The sequence below is a fragment of the Jaculus jaculus genome, chromosome 2 (genome assembly GCF_020740685.1).
Source record: "Jaculus jaculus isolate mJacJac1 chromosome 2, mJacJac1.mat.Y.cur, whole genome shotgun sequence".
Classification (NCBI taxonomy): Eukaryota; Metazoa; Chordata; class Mammalia; order Rodentia; family Dipodidae; genus Jaculus; species Jaculus jaculus.
In genome coordinates this window covers 12,302,947-12,317,846 of record NC_059103.1, presented here as the reverse complement: position 1 = coordinate 12,317,846, position 14,900 = coordinate 12,302,947, and positions in this window count along the sequence as shown.

Below are 14,900 nucleotides of genomic sequence, written 5' to 3'. Positions count from 1 at the left end.
CCAAGAGGTCAAGCTCAAGGAGGCAGGAGGAAGACATTTATGGTGTGCATTTGATCTCCTCAGAGGATAGTTTGAGTCCAACTAAAGTTGATTAGCAAGCCCTTCTTGGTAGATCCCCAGGTAGGCAAGTCATGCCTCAGATGGTGGAGTTTCGGACATCCTCAGCCTTCAGATATGTGGTAAGGAACTTCTTTTTTTTTTTTTTTTCCAGATTTTTTTTTTTCAAGGTAGAGTCTTACTCTAGCCAAGGCTGACCTGGATCTCATTCTGTATTCCCAAACTCACGGTGATCTTCCTACCTTTGCCTCCTGAGTGCTGGGATTAAAGGCATGCGCTACCATGCTCCGGTAGGTACCACTTCATTTCCCTTCCTTCTCTTCCCTTCCCTTTTCTCCCCTCCCTTCCCTTCCATTCCCTTCTCTTTCCTTCCCCTCCCTCCACTCCACTTTCCTTTCCTCCCCACCCCTCTGTTAAACTTTCCTTCCCTTCATTTCCATTCCCATTCCTGCCTTTCTTTCTTTCCTTTCCTTTCTTTTCTCTGTTTTTGTTTGTTTGTTTGTTTGTTTGTTTGTTTTTGTTTTTTTGTTTTTTTTGAGGTAGGGTCTCACTGTAGCTCAGGCTGACCTGGAATTCACTATGGAGTCTCAGGTTGGCCTTGAACTCACGGCGATCCTCCTACCTCTGCCTCCCGAGTACTGGGATTAAAGGCGTGTGCCAACATCCCAGGGCCTCCAGCCACTACAGTCAAACTCCAGACATATGCGCCCCCATGTACGCATGTGCGACATTGCATGCTTGCATCACTGCACATCTGGCTTATGTGGGACCTGGAGATTCAAACATGAGTTCTTAGGCTTTGCAGGCAAGTGCCTTAACTGGTAAGCCATCTTTCCAGCCCCTCCTTTATTCTTTTTTTTTTGTTGTTGTTGTCTTTGCTTTTTGTTTTTCGAGGTAGGGTCTCGCTGTAGTCCAGGCTGACCTGGTATTCACTATGGAGTGTCAGGGTGGCCTTGAACTCATGGCGATTCTCCTACCTCTGCCTCCCGAGTGCTGGGATTAAGGGTGTGTGCCACCACACCTAGCTTTTCTTTTTCTTTTTAATATTTTATTTATTTATTTGACAGAGAAAAAGGGAGAGAGTGAGAGAGAGAGAAATAGCATGTGAGGGCCTCCAGTCACTGCAAATGAACTCCAGATGCGTGCACCCCCTTGTGCATCTAGCTAACATGGGTCCTGGGGAATTGAACCTGGGTCCTTTGACTTTGAGGCAAATGCCTTAACTGCTAAGCCATCCCCTCCAGGCCCTTCTTTATTCTTTTGATACAAGCTCTCACGATGCAGTCCAGGCTGGCCTAGAACTCATCTTCCACCCCATACCTCACCCTTACAGTCATGCTCCACCACATTTGACCTTGAAGGACCCATATCACACTTGATTCTGTAACAGTGTGGCATCATAGCATGATAAAGTTTAGGCAGTAGAGGCAATGAGGGTTGGCTTCAGATCCAGCCTCTACCAGCCTTGGCATTTCCATCTTGTGGGGGGAGGATGGTGTCAAGAGGGGCAAAGAGTGAATGGACTCTGTTCCACATGTTCCTGGCATAGTACCTGGCTGCAGTAAAAGTTAATAAGGGACAGATATCGCTGTTACCAGGGCCTTCCAGGTACAAAGGGCTCTTGGAGGCCAAGGGGCATCTGTGAAATGTCAGACAAGGACAAGGATGAGATCCCAGGTCATCAGGGCACTTGGGGACAAGGGAAAGAATGTGTACCGAGAAAGCTGGTGAGCAGAGAATGTGTCTACACGTGCTTCTAGAAGGAGACAAAAGAAGTGAGGTTGGGAGATGGAGATGGGCATGAGGGGCTGGCCATCACAAAGTAGCCCATGCTTCCTGCCCCAAATGCAACTAGAGTGGCATCGCCTGACCCCCTTCCCTGCGTGAGAACAGGAACACATGAGCCCTGGCACGGAGGTGCCCTGCTGTAATTCCAACACTCGGGAGGTGGAGGCAGGAGGATCGGGAGTTCAAATTGTCTGGGATGCATAGCACATTGAAGGCCTGACTGGATACAAGAGACTCTATTTGAAAAAAAAAAAAAAATACAGCTGGGCATATGGTGCACACCTTTAATCCCAGCACTTAGGAGGCAGAGGTAGGAGGATACTACCCTGAGACTACATAGTGAATTCCAGATCAGCCTGAGCTAGCATGAGACCCAACTTCAAAAAAACAAAAACAGGGTTGGAGAGATGGCTTAGTAGTTAAGCGCTTGCCTGTGAAGCTTAAGGACCCCAGTTCGAGGCTGGATTTTCCAGGACCCACGTTATCCAGATGCACAAGGGGGTGCACGTATCTGGTGTTCGTTTGCAGTGGCTGAAGCCCTGGTGCACCCATTCTCTCTAGATACATATATCTGCTTCTTTCTATCTCTGTCACTCTCAAATAAGTAAATAAAAATGGATAAAAAATTTTATATAAAAAATGGGCTGAAGAAGTTGTTCAGTGGTTAAGGTGCTTGCCTGCAAAGACTAAGGACCCAGGTTCGATTCCCCAATACCCACATAAAGCCAGATGCACAGGGTGGCACCTGTGTCTGGAGTTCGTTTGCAGTGGTTAGAGACCCTGGCGTGCCCATTTTCTCTCTCTCTCACCCTCTATCAAATAAATAATATTTAAGGGCTGGAGAGATGGCTTAGCGGTTAAATGCTTGCCTGTGAAGCCTAAGGACCCCGGTTCGAGGCTCGGTTCCCCAGGTCCCACGTTAGCCAGATGCACAAGGGGGCGCATGTGTCTGGAGTTCGTTTGCAGAGGCTGGAAGCCCTGGCGCGCCCATTCTCTCTCTCCCTCTATCTGTCCTTCTCTCTGTGTCTGTCACTCTCAAATAAATAAAAAAAAAAACAATTAGGGCTGGAGAGATGGCTTAGCGGTTAAGCTCTTGTCTGTGAAGCCTAAGGACCCCGCTTTGAGGCTCGGCTCCCCAGGTCCCACGTTAGCCAGATGCACAAGGGGGCGCACGCGTCTGGAGTTCGTTTGCAGAGGCTGGAAGCCCTGGCGCGCCCATTCTCTCTCTCTCCCTCTGTCTTTCTCTCTGTGTCTGTCGCTCTCAAATAAATAAATAACTAATTAAAAAAATAAAAAAATAAATAATATTAAAAAAAAACAAATGACAGCAATATCAATAGTTATTAGCACATGCCTGGGCAGGTCTTGGTTGACAGACAGGTCAGACGGGGCCTTCGGCATGTAAATGGTTAACCACAGGCTGTGGTGGGGTGAGCTCTAAATAGCAGAGTTTGCCAATTTCCAAGGTATAGATATTTCTCTGCCGTGACTTCAAGTCACCAGCTTGCTGTCCTTGAAGCCACGTTGGGAAGAGCTGTTCACAGATGGACATATACATTCCTTCTCTTCTCCCCTCATGCGTACATGCGTTCAGAGCGCATACGTGATGGTGCGTGCTCGTGTGACGGCCAGCGGCCAACCTCGGCTGGCTTTCTCGGTTCTCCACTTGGCTTCCTTTTGTGTGAGGGTGTGGCGTGGGGAGAGCTACACGTGCAAAGGTCAGAGGGCAACTTCAGGTGTTGGTTCTTGCCTTCCACTTTGAGGCAAAGTCTTTTGTTTTCCAGTTTGCCCAGAGGGCTAACTGGCCTGTGAGCTTCTGGAAGACCTTTCTCCTGTTTGCACCTTCCATTGCCCCGCAGGCATGCTGGGGTTCCGGGTGACTGCTGCAATGTCCAGTGGTCCTAGGGATCCAAAATTAGGAATTCTGGCACAACAAGCACTTTATCCACTGTGGCATCTCCCAAGTTTCAGCCTTATTTATTTATTTTGAGGTAGGGTCTCACTCTAGCCAAGGCTGACCTGGATCTTGTCGGGAGCCATAGGGCAAAAAAGCCTCTCCATTTTGCCTGGGCCTGCTCATAAGCTGACTCCTTACTCAGAAAGCTGGTCCATCCAGCTTTCTGTTAGGTACTTCTAGAACGTCGGTCAGCAGACTGCTTACCGAATCTTATCTTTTGCAAAAGGCCAGTTTATGGTCAGGATGTGAAGCCTGGTGCAGTCAGGATGTTAAGCCATTGAGGCAAGATCAGATGAACACCTAATTACATCCCCTCTAGGTTTCCTGACAATTCCAAAGCCCTAAATCACATCAGCCAGCTTATCCCCTCACCCCTTTTCTTCCCCTATATAACTACTGTGTAAAAAATAAAGACTCTGAGGCCTTGACAAACACCTAGCATGGTCTCCTTCTTGTGTCTGTTTGCCTTTTCCCACCCAGGTTAGCTTCTCCTCGGGTCCTTGTTTAACTCCCTGCTGGCCGGGACAGGATCTCACTCGTATTCCCAGGCTGCTCTCGAACTCACAGCGCTTCTTCTACCTCTGCTTCCTGAGTGCTGGGATTAAAGACATGTGTCACCACACCTGGATTCAACCTTGTTAGTATTAATTGTTATTATTTTTTTTGTATTGTTTTTTGTATTCCCTCCCCTCTCAATCAGGTTCTCTTTTATTTTGATGTCATGATCTTTTCCTCCTCTTATGATGGTCTTGTGTAGGTAGTGTCAGGCACTGTGAGGTCATGGATATCCAGGCCATTTTGTGTCTGGAGGAGCACATTGTAAGGAGTCCGATCCTTCCTTTGGCTTTTATATTCTTTCTGCCACCTCTTCTGCAATGGACCCTGAGCCTTGGAAAGTGTGATAGAGATATTGCAGTGCTGAGCACTCCCGTCACTTCTTTCCAGCACCATGATGCCTTCTGAGTCATCCCAAGGTCACTGCCAACTGAAAAGAGAAGGTTCTCTACCAAAAGTGAGAGTAGCATTAATATATGGGTATGAACATTAAGAGAAGTGCTTGGTGGGCGGTTTGATGAGCATGGTATATACATTTAGCCAGACAGCAGCAGACGTTACATTCCTAGGGCTCGTGACTACCCATGTTGTAGATTTTCAGTATCAGGGATGTATTCCCTCCCACAGAGTTCGCCTTTGAATGGAGTGACCCGGAGTGTGGTTTCCATGGACAGCTGACCTGGACTAGGCTTTCACAAGGGTTTAAAAACTCACCCACCATCTTTGATGAGACACTCCATGAAGACCTGGGTGAGTATCGGCAGGCACACCCCCAAATAACCCTCCTACAGTATGTTGATGACCTCCTTATAGCTGCCCCAGACAAAGAAACCTGTTGTTTGGCAACTGGCGCCTTGCTCAGAGAATTGGACTGGATGGGATATCAGGTGTCTGTGGATAAGGCAGAGCTCTGCCAAAGGGAGGTAACGTACCTAGGGTACATACTCAAGGGGGGGCCAACACCTGCTATCTCAGGCCCAGAAAGAGACGATCCTCAGTATCCCCACTCCCAAAACTCAAAGACAAATTTGTGAGTTCTTAGGCTCGGCAGGATTCTATAGACTCTGGGTGCCAGGATTCATGGAAATGCTAAGCCTCTCTATGAGGCCACAAGAGGGCAAGAGAATGCCTTAGAATGGACTCCAGAGATGGCCAGAGCCTTCCACCAGCTCAAGGAGGCAGTCCTTAAGGTCTCAGCACTGGCCCTACCAGACATCTATAAGCCTTTCCACCTGTATGTGGATGAAAAAAAGGCATAGCCAAGGGAGTGCTGACTCAAATTCTAGGCCCTTAAAAAATACCAGTAGCCTGTCTGGACCCAGTAGCGCAACGATGGCCAGCTTGTCTGTGCATCGTGGCGGCCACCACGTTGCTGGTTAAGGATGCAGATAAGATTACTATGAGACAGGAATTGATTATAATTACCCCACATGCCATCAAAGGGATTCTCAAGAATCCCCCAGATCAATGGATCTCTAATAACCAACTGGTGCATTACCAGTCTCTGCTTCTGAACCCGCCCCGCATCCTATACCACCCTACCTCAGCCCTCAATGCAGCCACTTTACTGCCAGACCCAGACCAGGACATTACATATGACTGCTCAATAGTGTTGAGCCAAGTTCACAACGTGAGGCCGGACCTGACAGACATCCCTTGGCCGAATGCAGACGGGAGTAATTATGTGCAAGATGGAGTCAGGTATGTGGGTGCTGTGGTAGTAACTCTTGACTCTGTAGCATAGGCCTCAGCCTTACTGTTATGCCCAGTTCTCGGCACCCCCAGTGACCACCAAGGAGAACCAAACACGTATGCAAGGGCAAGGAGCTTTATTTCAGGCTTAAGCTCGGGCTCTCGACTTCACCAATGCAGTGGATCTGTACAAGAGCCCAGAGTAGTGGGAGGGAAGGGTTTTCATAGGGATTTGAACAGAAGAAGGGGATGGATACATGATTGGTTGATTTAAACAGTGTATTCTTCTACTTGGTAGCAGATGCCAGTAAGTTGAAAAGGAGACATAAAGGGTGGAGAAAGGAAGGGAGGAGGATACTTAATAGGTTGATATTGGATATATGTAATTACAATGATTGTAATGGGGAGGTAAGATGATGGAGAATGGAATTTCAAATGGGAAAGTGTGGGGGTGGGGAGGGAGGGAATTACCATGGGATATATTTTATAATCATGGAAAATGTTAATAAAAATTAAACAGTGTATTCTTCTGATTGGCTTAGGATTCTGGCAGACAAAGTTGGTGGGCTGGGGCTAGGGGAATTGAACTTTTCTATGACTACAGGAATGTATGGCATAATCAGTTTCCAGTAACTGTTAAACCCACCCTTACCAGAAGATAAAAACTTAGATCTTGCCGGGAAACGGAAACTTAGGCCTACTGAGGACTCTGAAGCCTGTCATGGCGTCCATCTGGTTCCTGAGTCCTTCTCCTACCACCTGTGATTTCGGCCCAGAAAGCCAAACTAATTGCCCTGACTCAGGCCCTTAAAATGGCCTAAGACAAAATAGCAACCATCTTCATGGACAGCCAATACAACTTTTCCATGGCTCATGTCCATGGGCTCATCTATAAGGAAAGGGGGCTGCTCACGGTGAAAGGAAAAACCATCAAAAATAAAAAATGAGATCCTGGCCCTATTAGAGGTGATGTGGCTGCCCCTCGACCATTGCCCTGGCCATCAAAAGGTGGAAGATAAAAGAACACAAGAAAACTGACTGGTAAGGCCACAAAAGAGAATGCACTCCACTCCACAGCCACAGCCTTGGTGGCTATGGTTCCACCTCTGACCCCCCATTGCAACTTGAAAGATAAGGAGGACCTAACCAAATGCCAAGGACTCTTTCGTAAAGAAGGGTGGCTCTATACAGCTGAGGGCCAAATAATTTTCCCTTCAGAATTTGCTAAACAGTTCATTTATCAGATTCATCAAAACATCCATCTGGGTCTTAGAAAACTTAAGGAGCTGCTGAGAAATGCTAAGTACAAAATTTTTCACCTAGGGCCCTTAGTGAATGAGCTCATTTCCCACTGTCCTACCTGTAAGGCAGCAAATCCCTTGACTGTAGGACAAAAGACCCTGGGAAACCTGCTACCCAGACAGAGACCAGGCGCAAACTGGGAAATAGATTTCCCCAAAGTCAAACCGGGTTTATATGGATACAAGTACCTTTTACTTCTTGTAGACACCTTTTCAGGCTGGGTGGAGGCATTCCCCACCAAGAAAGAGACCTCCACCATAGTGGCTAAGAAGCTGCTAGAAGAGATTATCCCCAGGTGTGGACTGCCTTCATTGTTGGGATCTGATAACAGATCTGCCTTCATATCTCAGGTAACACAGTCGCTTGTTAAAGTTGTGGGGACAGATTGGAAAGTTCATTGTGCCTACCATCCCCAGAGTTCAGGCCAGGTAGAGAGAAATGAATCGGACCTTAAAGGAGACCTTAACTAAATTAACCCTAGAAATTGGCAGTGACTGGGTAGCCCTCCCTCCTAATGCCTTGTATAAGGCTAGAAACACCCCCGTACCCTAGGCCTAACTCCCTTTGAAATACTATATGGGAGGCTCCCTCCCCTTCTGCCTAACCTTCAACCTGAGATCCTTGCAGAATTTGACCATCAGAAGTTCCTGGAATCCCTACAAGCTCTCCATAAGGTCCCAAAACAGATTTTGCCAGATATACGCCAAATCTGAGTCAGCTCCCCCTCTGAACCCCCATTGCTTTGAACCAGGTGATGAAGTCTGGATTAAGAGACACAATCAATCACAAGCCATGCTGGGAAGGCTCTCACATGGTAAACCTGACCACGCCCACAGCCGCGAAGGTTGCCGGAGTCAGAATCTGGATTCATCACTCCCATGTCAAACCTGCGGGACAAGAGACCACTCAGCAGTTGCAACACCGGTGAGAGAGGCCTCCTGAGGACTCCAGAAGGATGGATGACTCAGCCCCATCCACTGGACCCACTAAAGCTAAGACTTTACAAATCTTGTTTTCTTTTCGAGGTAGGGTCTCACTCTAGCCCAGGTGGATCTGGAATTCACTATGGACTCTCAGGGTGGCCTCGAACTCACAGCAGTCCTCCTACCTCTGCCTCCCAGTGCTGGGATTAAGGGCATGTGCCACCACACCCGGCGAGACTTTACATATCTGGATCTTGATCTCTGCTATGGGTTTGGCCCTTACTGGACCTAACCCTCATGAGACATATAACCTCACATGGGTGGTTACTAACATGGTTGCAGGGACGATTGTTAATTCCACGTCCCACTCAGCCCCTATGGGAACTTGGTTCCCTGACAATACATTTGACTTGTGCACATTGACTGAAGGGGATTGGGATACCTATGCTGAACTCCAAAATTGCTATCTACCATTCTCATCTTATGGTATTAAAGTCCCAATATCAACCCCTAGACCCCGCTCAAGGATTTGAAATGGAACCTATCCCAAGGGGGCAATGAGAGGATCAAATTTGCTCCAGTTTACAGCTAGGCCTAAATGTCCGTTTCCTAGACAGGCAGACAAGACTTCTGGGCAAAACCACGAACAAAGGGCTGTTAATCAATAGTGACCCTGACATGTGGCCGGGGAAGATAGCCCCCCAGGGGCCTGAGTCAGTTCCTGCCATCTCTAAAACAGGTCTAAACATGTCCAAGGATGGTAAAATCTGGGCACAGCCCATCAAAGGTGTACAAATGTAACTGCTGCTTACCTAGCCATTCACGTTAGAGGATTCTCTAACCCACCTGGAATTCTCCTGTGCTTGAAAGGGGCCTGCGGGCTCCTCTCAGGGTGGCCATTTTGCATGAATGGTTGACTCCGCATGCCGGCTCACTCTGCAGAATAAATGCTCTTTCCTTTTACATACTATTTGAGTCCAGGGTCTTTCTTCAGCGATTCTAGGACCCTTACACCCCCAATTGAGCAGCCTATAAAGCCCACTATCTGTAATCCCAAACTGACTGCTCCTACTTTTGACAGTCAGGCCTGGTAGCTCATGTTTCTCCTCAAACAAAACCTTCCATCTTGGCCTCAGAATGGTCTCCGTGGTCGTGGTCACCCCTGAACCTTACATGTGGAGCCTGCCTCAGACAGGAAGTTTCTGGTGGCCCTCTTGGGCGGCCAGACCCCCTTTCCCCTGACCAGGTCATTTGACCCTCTGAAGGCCTGGGACCATCTCTGTCTGATACAGGCTCTCCCATCCACCACGATTCACCTCACTGTTCTTTTCTCTCCATCTCCTCCCTCCTTCTCGATAAGTGTCCCTCTGTCTCGGGTTGGCCTGTCTCGGGGTTTACCCCTCCTCATGGGAGCCGGCATGCCAGGCGACACCCCTCAGCCACTAGGCCCTAACCCCAGGTCTCCAGAAAGACACACTCTGGACACCTCGCGTCTCTCTCTGGTCTACTGTACCCTGAGGGGCGCCTTTTGGTTTGGTTGCACCATCTCTCCCTCGGGGCACCCCCACTTCCCTCCTCTCCCCCTCTCTCTGAGCTCTCACCTTCCACAGCCTGCAGCCCAGTCGCCCTCCTCGCCCACTAACAGGTGCGGCCTGTGGGAGGCGCAGGCCCCGTTGTTCCCCCGAGCGGGCCGGGCTCACACTGCTGCTCCCTGTAAACCCGGCTTGAGCTCCGGTGTATTTTTCTCTCACCCTTGTTCTGCTCTTTCTTTAAGGACTTAAAGCCTCTATGACTCTTGGACCACACCTTATCTTTCTCTGCATCTCTGCCAGGTCTCATCCATAAGCTAGCCAACGGGTCCAAATGGCCTGAAAATGATACTTTTTTTCCCCCAGGTCTTAAGCCTGGTTTATTGCTATTTTTTTTTTCTTCAATTTTTGTTGTTGTTGTTTTGTTTTCCAGGTAGAGTCTTACTCTGGCCCAGGCTGACATGGGATTTACTATGTAGTCTCAGGCTGGCCTCGAACTCACAGCGATCCTCCTACCTCTACCTCCCGAGTGCTGAGGTTAAAGGCGTGCGCCACCACGCCAGGCCTTTTTTTTTTTTTTTTCAAATTTTTATTAACAACTTCCATGATTATAAAAAAATATACCATGGTTATATCCTCCCTCCCCCCACTTTCCCATTTGGAACTCCATTCCCCATCATATCCCCTCCCCATCTCAATCAGTCTCTCTTTTATTTTGATGTCATGATCTTTTCCTCCTCTTATGATGGTCTTGTGTAGGTAGTGTCAGGCACTGTGAAAATGATACTTTTGACTTCCAAATTCTCACTGACTTAAACTTCTGCCAATGTACAGGCAAATGGTCCGAAATATCCTATTTTAACTCTGCACAGCTTTCTCTCTGCTCTCCCTGCCATTCTCACCAGGTCCTTCTTGCCCCTCCCCCATACTCACCTTCACCCTCTGCTTTTGATCCTGACATCATAGAGGACCTCACCCCAACAGTTCATCCGGCTCCTCTTCTGAATGAGTGAATGAATGAATACATGAAGGAAAAATGGTCGTCTAGAGTCTGTATGGAAAGTGCACTGGAAATGAATGTGTGTGTGAATATGTACGTGGCTCACAGCCCTAAGGCTGCAGAATGATTTCTGACCTGAGCAGTGCCATTTCATTGTGGGGATGTTTTCCATCAAGCCCACTGTACGATTCAGCATAGCCAATATGTCCTGTTGAGTGTCCCCCAGAAGGAACACTAAAAGTAATTAAGATCATAGATAAATAAATAAATAAATAAATAAATAAATAAATAAATTCAAGATTGTCCTACTCTTTAAGAGTTGTAAAATGGCAGGATTGGAAAGCAGACTATAGCCCTGAGCGAACTCTCCCTGGAACTTAGGGGAGAAAAAGGCTCTTTCTTAGCGTCCCTGCCTTGCAGAGCCAGGGAACTGCAAGCCCAGGGAACCTCAGGATCCTGGCCCCAGCATGATGATGGATGAATGCTGACGCTATGAGGACTCCTCATAAGAAATCTATAACTGTTTTACGCTTATAAAATATTTGTGTTTCAGTGCCTGACACCTACCCAAGACCATCATAAGATGAGGAAAAGATCAGGACATCAAAATGAAAGAGAGATTGAGATGGGGAGGGGATATGATGGGGAAAGGAGTTTCAAAGGGGAAAGTGGGGGGGAGGGAGAGTATTACCATGGAATATTAAAAAATTTTTTTGTTTATTTTTATTTATTTATTTGAGAGCGATAGGGAGAGAGAGAAGGGAGAGAAAGAAGAGAGCGAGAGAGAGAGAGCGAGAGAGAGAACGGGCGCGCTAGGGCCTCCAGCCACTGCAAACAAACTCCAGACGTGTGTGCCCCCTTGTGCATCTGGCTAACGTGGGTCCTGGGGAATTGAGCCTTGAACCGGGGTTACCATGGGATATATTTTTTTTTAATTTTTAATGTATTTATTTGAGAGCGACAGACACAGAGAGAAAGACAGATAGAGGGAGAGAGAGAGAACGGGTGCGCCAGGGCTTCCAGCCTCTGCAAACGAACTCCAGACGCGTGCGCCCCCTTGTGCATCTGGCTAACGTGGGACCTGGGGAACCGAGCCTCGAACCGGGGTTCTTAGGCTTCACAGGCAAGCGCTTAACCGCTAAGCCATCTCTCCAGCCCATGGGATATTTTTTATAATCATGGAAGTTGTTAATAAAAATTTGTGTTTTATGTTTATCTTTCTATGCTTTTATGGAACTACTAACAGACAATCACCTCAAGGTTTATGTTTAAATTTAAAAGTACTCGATACTAAATTTGTAAAATAAATTCTAAAATTTCTAATAATGTTTAAACCTGCTTTCATATTTAAAAAAAAAATGTGTTTCAGGAAAGTTATAAGAAACAAAGTTCCAAAATCTGTTTATTATGGTTAAATAGCATAAGTCAAATGTGATCTTTAAAAAAGTCCTTCTTTAAAAAAGTTATTTCAAGAGGCCTTTTGAGGGAAAAAAAAAATGATCATACTAAAAGTGTTCTGGTAAGAACAATAAAAGCTTTTGTTGATAGTTATGAGATGAACTAAGGAGATAAACTGGAAAGAAAACTTTTTAAATGTTGGATGTTAAATAGTTGATGAAAAAGATTGTTACAGAGTGGCTACATGGATTGAAAGGTGAAAGTGTGTAGATGAAAGTATGAATAAAGTATGTAGATGAAGATATGAGTAAGCTTAAACAGGTTAAAGACAAAGAGCTTAATCAGATTACAGACTTCTTGAGATATGAAATGATTTAGCCTATGGCTGACATCAGTCTAACAAAGTATGGGCCTGGCCGGTGGTAGCAGGATGTTAATGGTATTCAGGTTGTAAACTTAACTTTAACTCATTGTTGTTAATCTGTTCATGATAATGGTTACGAAAGACTGAATTTAGAGTACTCCACCAGGTTAACTAGGTTCCTCTATCTGTCAACCTTTTAACTAAATCATAAGGTTAAAATTAACTCATTGATATTTAATTCTCTCCAAAGGTTATTATATCTAAAACTCTGCCTCAAAAAAAAAAAAAAAGAAAAGAAAAGAAAAAGAAAAAGAAAAAGAAAAAGACAAAGAAAAAAGAAATCTCACAGAGGAACTATTTACTCTTTTCCCCCTATTTTATAAGGTAAATAGACCACATTTGAAACATTTAACAGTATTTATCTGTCACATACTTAAAAAACTATTTCATGGTGAACAGTTAAAAAAAAAATTCTAGGGCTGGAGAGATGGCTTAGCGGTTAAGCGCTTGCCTGTGAAGCCTAAGGACCCTGGTTCGAGGCTCGGTTCCCCAGGTCCTACGTTAGCCAAATGCACAAGGGGGCGCACGCATCTGGAGTTCATTTGCAGTGGCTGGTAGCCCTGGCGCGCCCATTCTCTCTCACTCTCTCTCTCTCTCTCTCTCTCTCTCTCTGCCTCATTCTCTGTCTGTTGCTCTCAAATAAATGAATAAAAATAAAACCAAAAAAAAAAAAATTCTAAACAAAGCTATGTTGTGATTTTAAGATGTAATTCCTCAATTCCTCCAACAATCAGTCTTCATATAAAGTTGATTTAAGATTTGAATAGTTATAGATTATGTCATAAAATTTTGTGTATGCTTGGAATGCAATGCAATTTTGTAAAATTGATTTGGAAGAGATTAAAAGTACTTTTTGTTTGTTTGTTTGTTTGTTATTTGAGGTAGGGTCTCACTCTAGCCCAAGCTGACTTGGAATTCACTATGTAGTCCCAGGGTGGCCTTGAACTCACAGTGATCCTCCTACCTCTGCCTCCCAAGTGCTGGGATTAAAGGCGTGCGCCACCACGTCCGGCAAAAATACTTCTTTTTGACTCAACAATTAAAGGTTGCTTCCAGGGAGGACTAATTGAAGGAGGAAGTCCTTCCCCCAGAGTGAGCCCTTCCCCAGAGTGGCCCTTTTATAGGGGTACTTTATGTAAGAAAGCTCTGTGGACGAAGAGCCCCTTCCTTCCTTTCACTTGGCTTCCAGAGCCACCTGCTGCCTTCCAGTATAGATTGAAAACCAGCATCAACTGAAGACTGAAATCCAGTGGCTCTTCAGGAAGCCTCCAGGCTTTCAGTGCTGGATTGGGACTGCTGAGGCATCTGGCCTCGTGGGCTGAGCAGCTAGCTACCGGGTTCCTTGATTCTCAGACCTGCAACTGCCATTGGACTAGAATACCCTTTTTCATATAATCATTCTAGCAGCTCTGTTCCTCTAGAGAACCCTGACTAATACAACGTCAAATGCACATCACATCACATCACACACCACACTATATAAACTCTACACGTACACGTACATAAGAGCATAAGCAAACAAAAGAAAAGAAAAAAAGAAAAGAAAAAAATAACATCCCTATCGCTTGCCTTGGTCTGCAAGGGCCCGCCTGTGCTCTTTTTCCTTTCTCCCTGAAGCCAAGTGTCGGGATAGAACCAAGAAAATTATCGCTGGGCCCTTCATGGCAGCCAGGAGGCCCTGAACTCCTGGGCCATTTCTCCATCAAGCTGGAGGAAGCAACAGAGAAATGGGCACTAGGGGGCAGTGAGGATCCAGCACATGGCTGCCCAGCAGGAAGTGAACCTTGAGTTCCCAGACAGTTAACCACAGCATTTTTGTTTTTCCTGGTTTTTCCAGGTAGAGTCTCACTCTAGCCCAGGCTGACCTGGAATTCACTATGTAATCTCAGGGTGGCCTTGACCCCACGACAATCCTCCTATCTCTGCCTCCCAAATCTTGGGATTAAAGGCATGCACCACCACACCCGACTAACCACAGCATTTTTTTTAATTAAAATTTTTTTAAATTTATTGGAGAGTGACAGAGAGAGAAAGAGGCAGAGAGAGAGAGAGAGAGAGAGAGAGAAAGAGGGAGGGAGGGAATGGGCGTGCCAGGGCCTCCAGCCACTGCAAATGAACTCCAGATGCATGTGCCCCCTTGAGCATCTGGTTTACCTAGTCCTAGAGAATCGAACCAGGATTCTGTGGCTTTGCAGGCAAATGCCTTAACCTCTATGCCAACTCTCCAGCCCCCCTTCTCTCTTTTTTTTAAAAAATTTTTTTTGTTTGCTTTTAT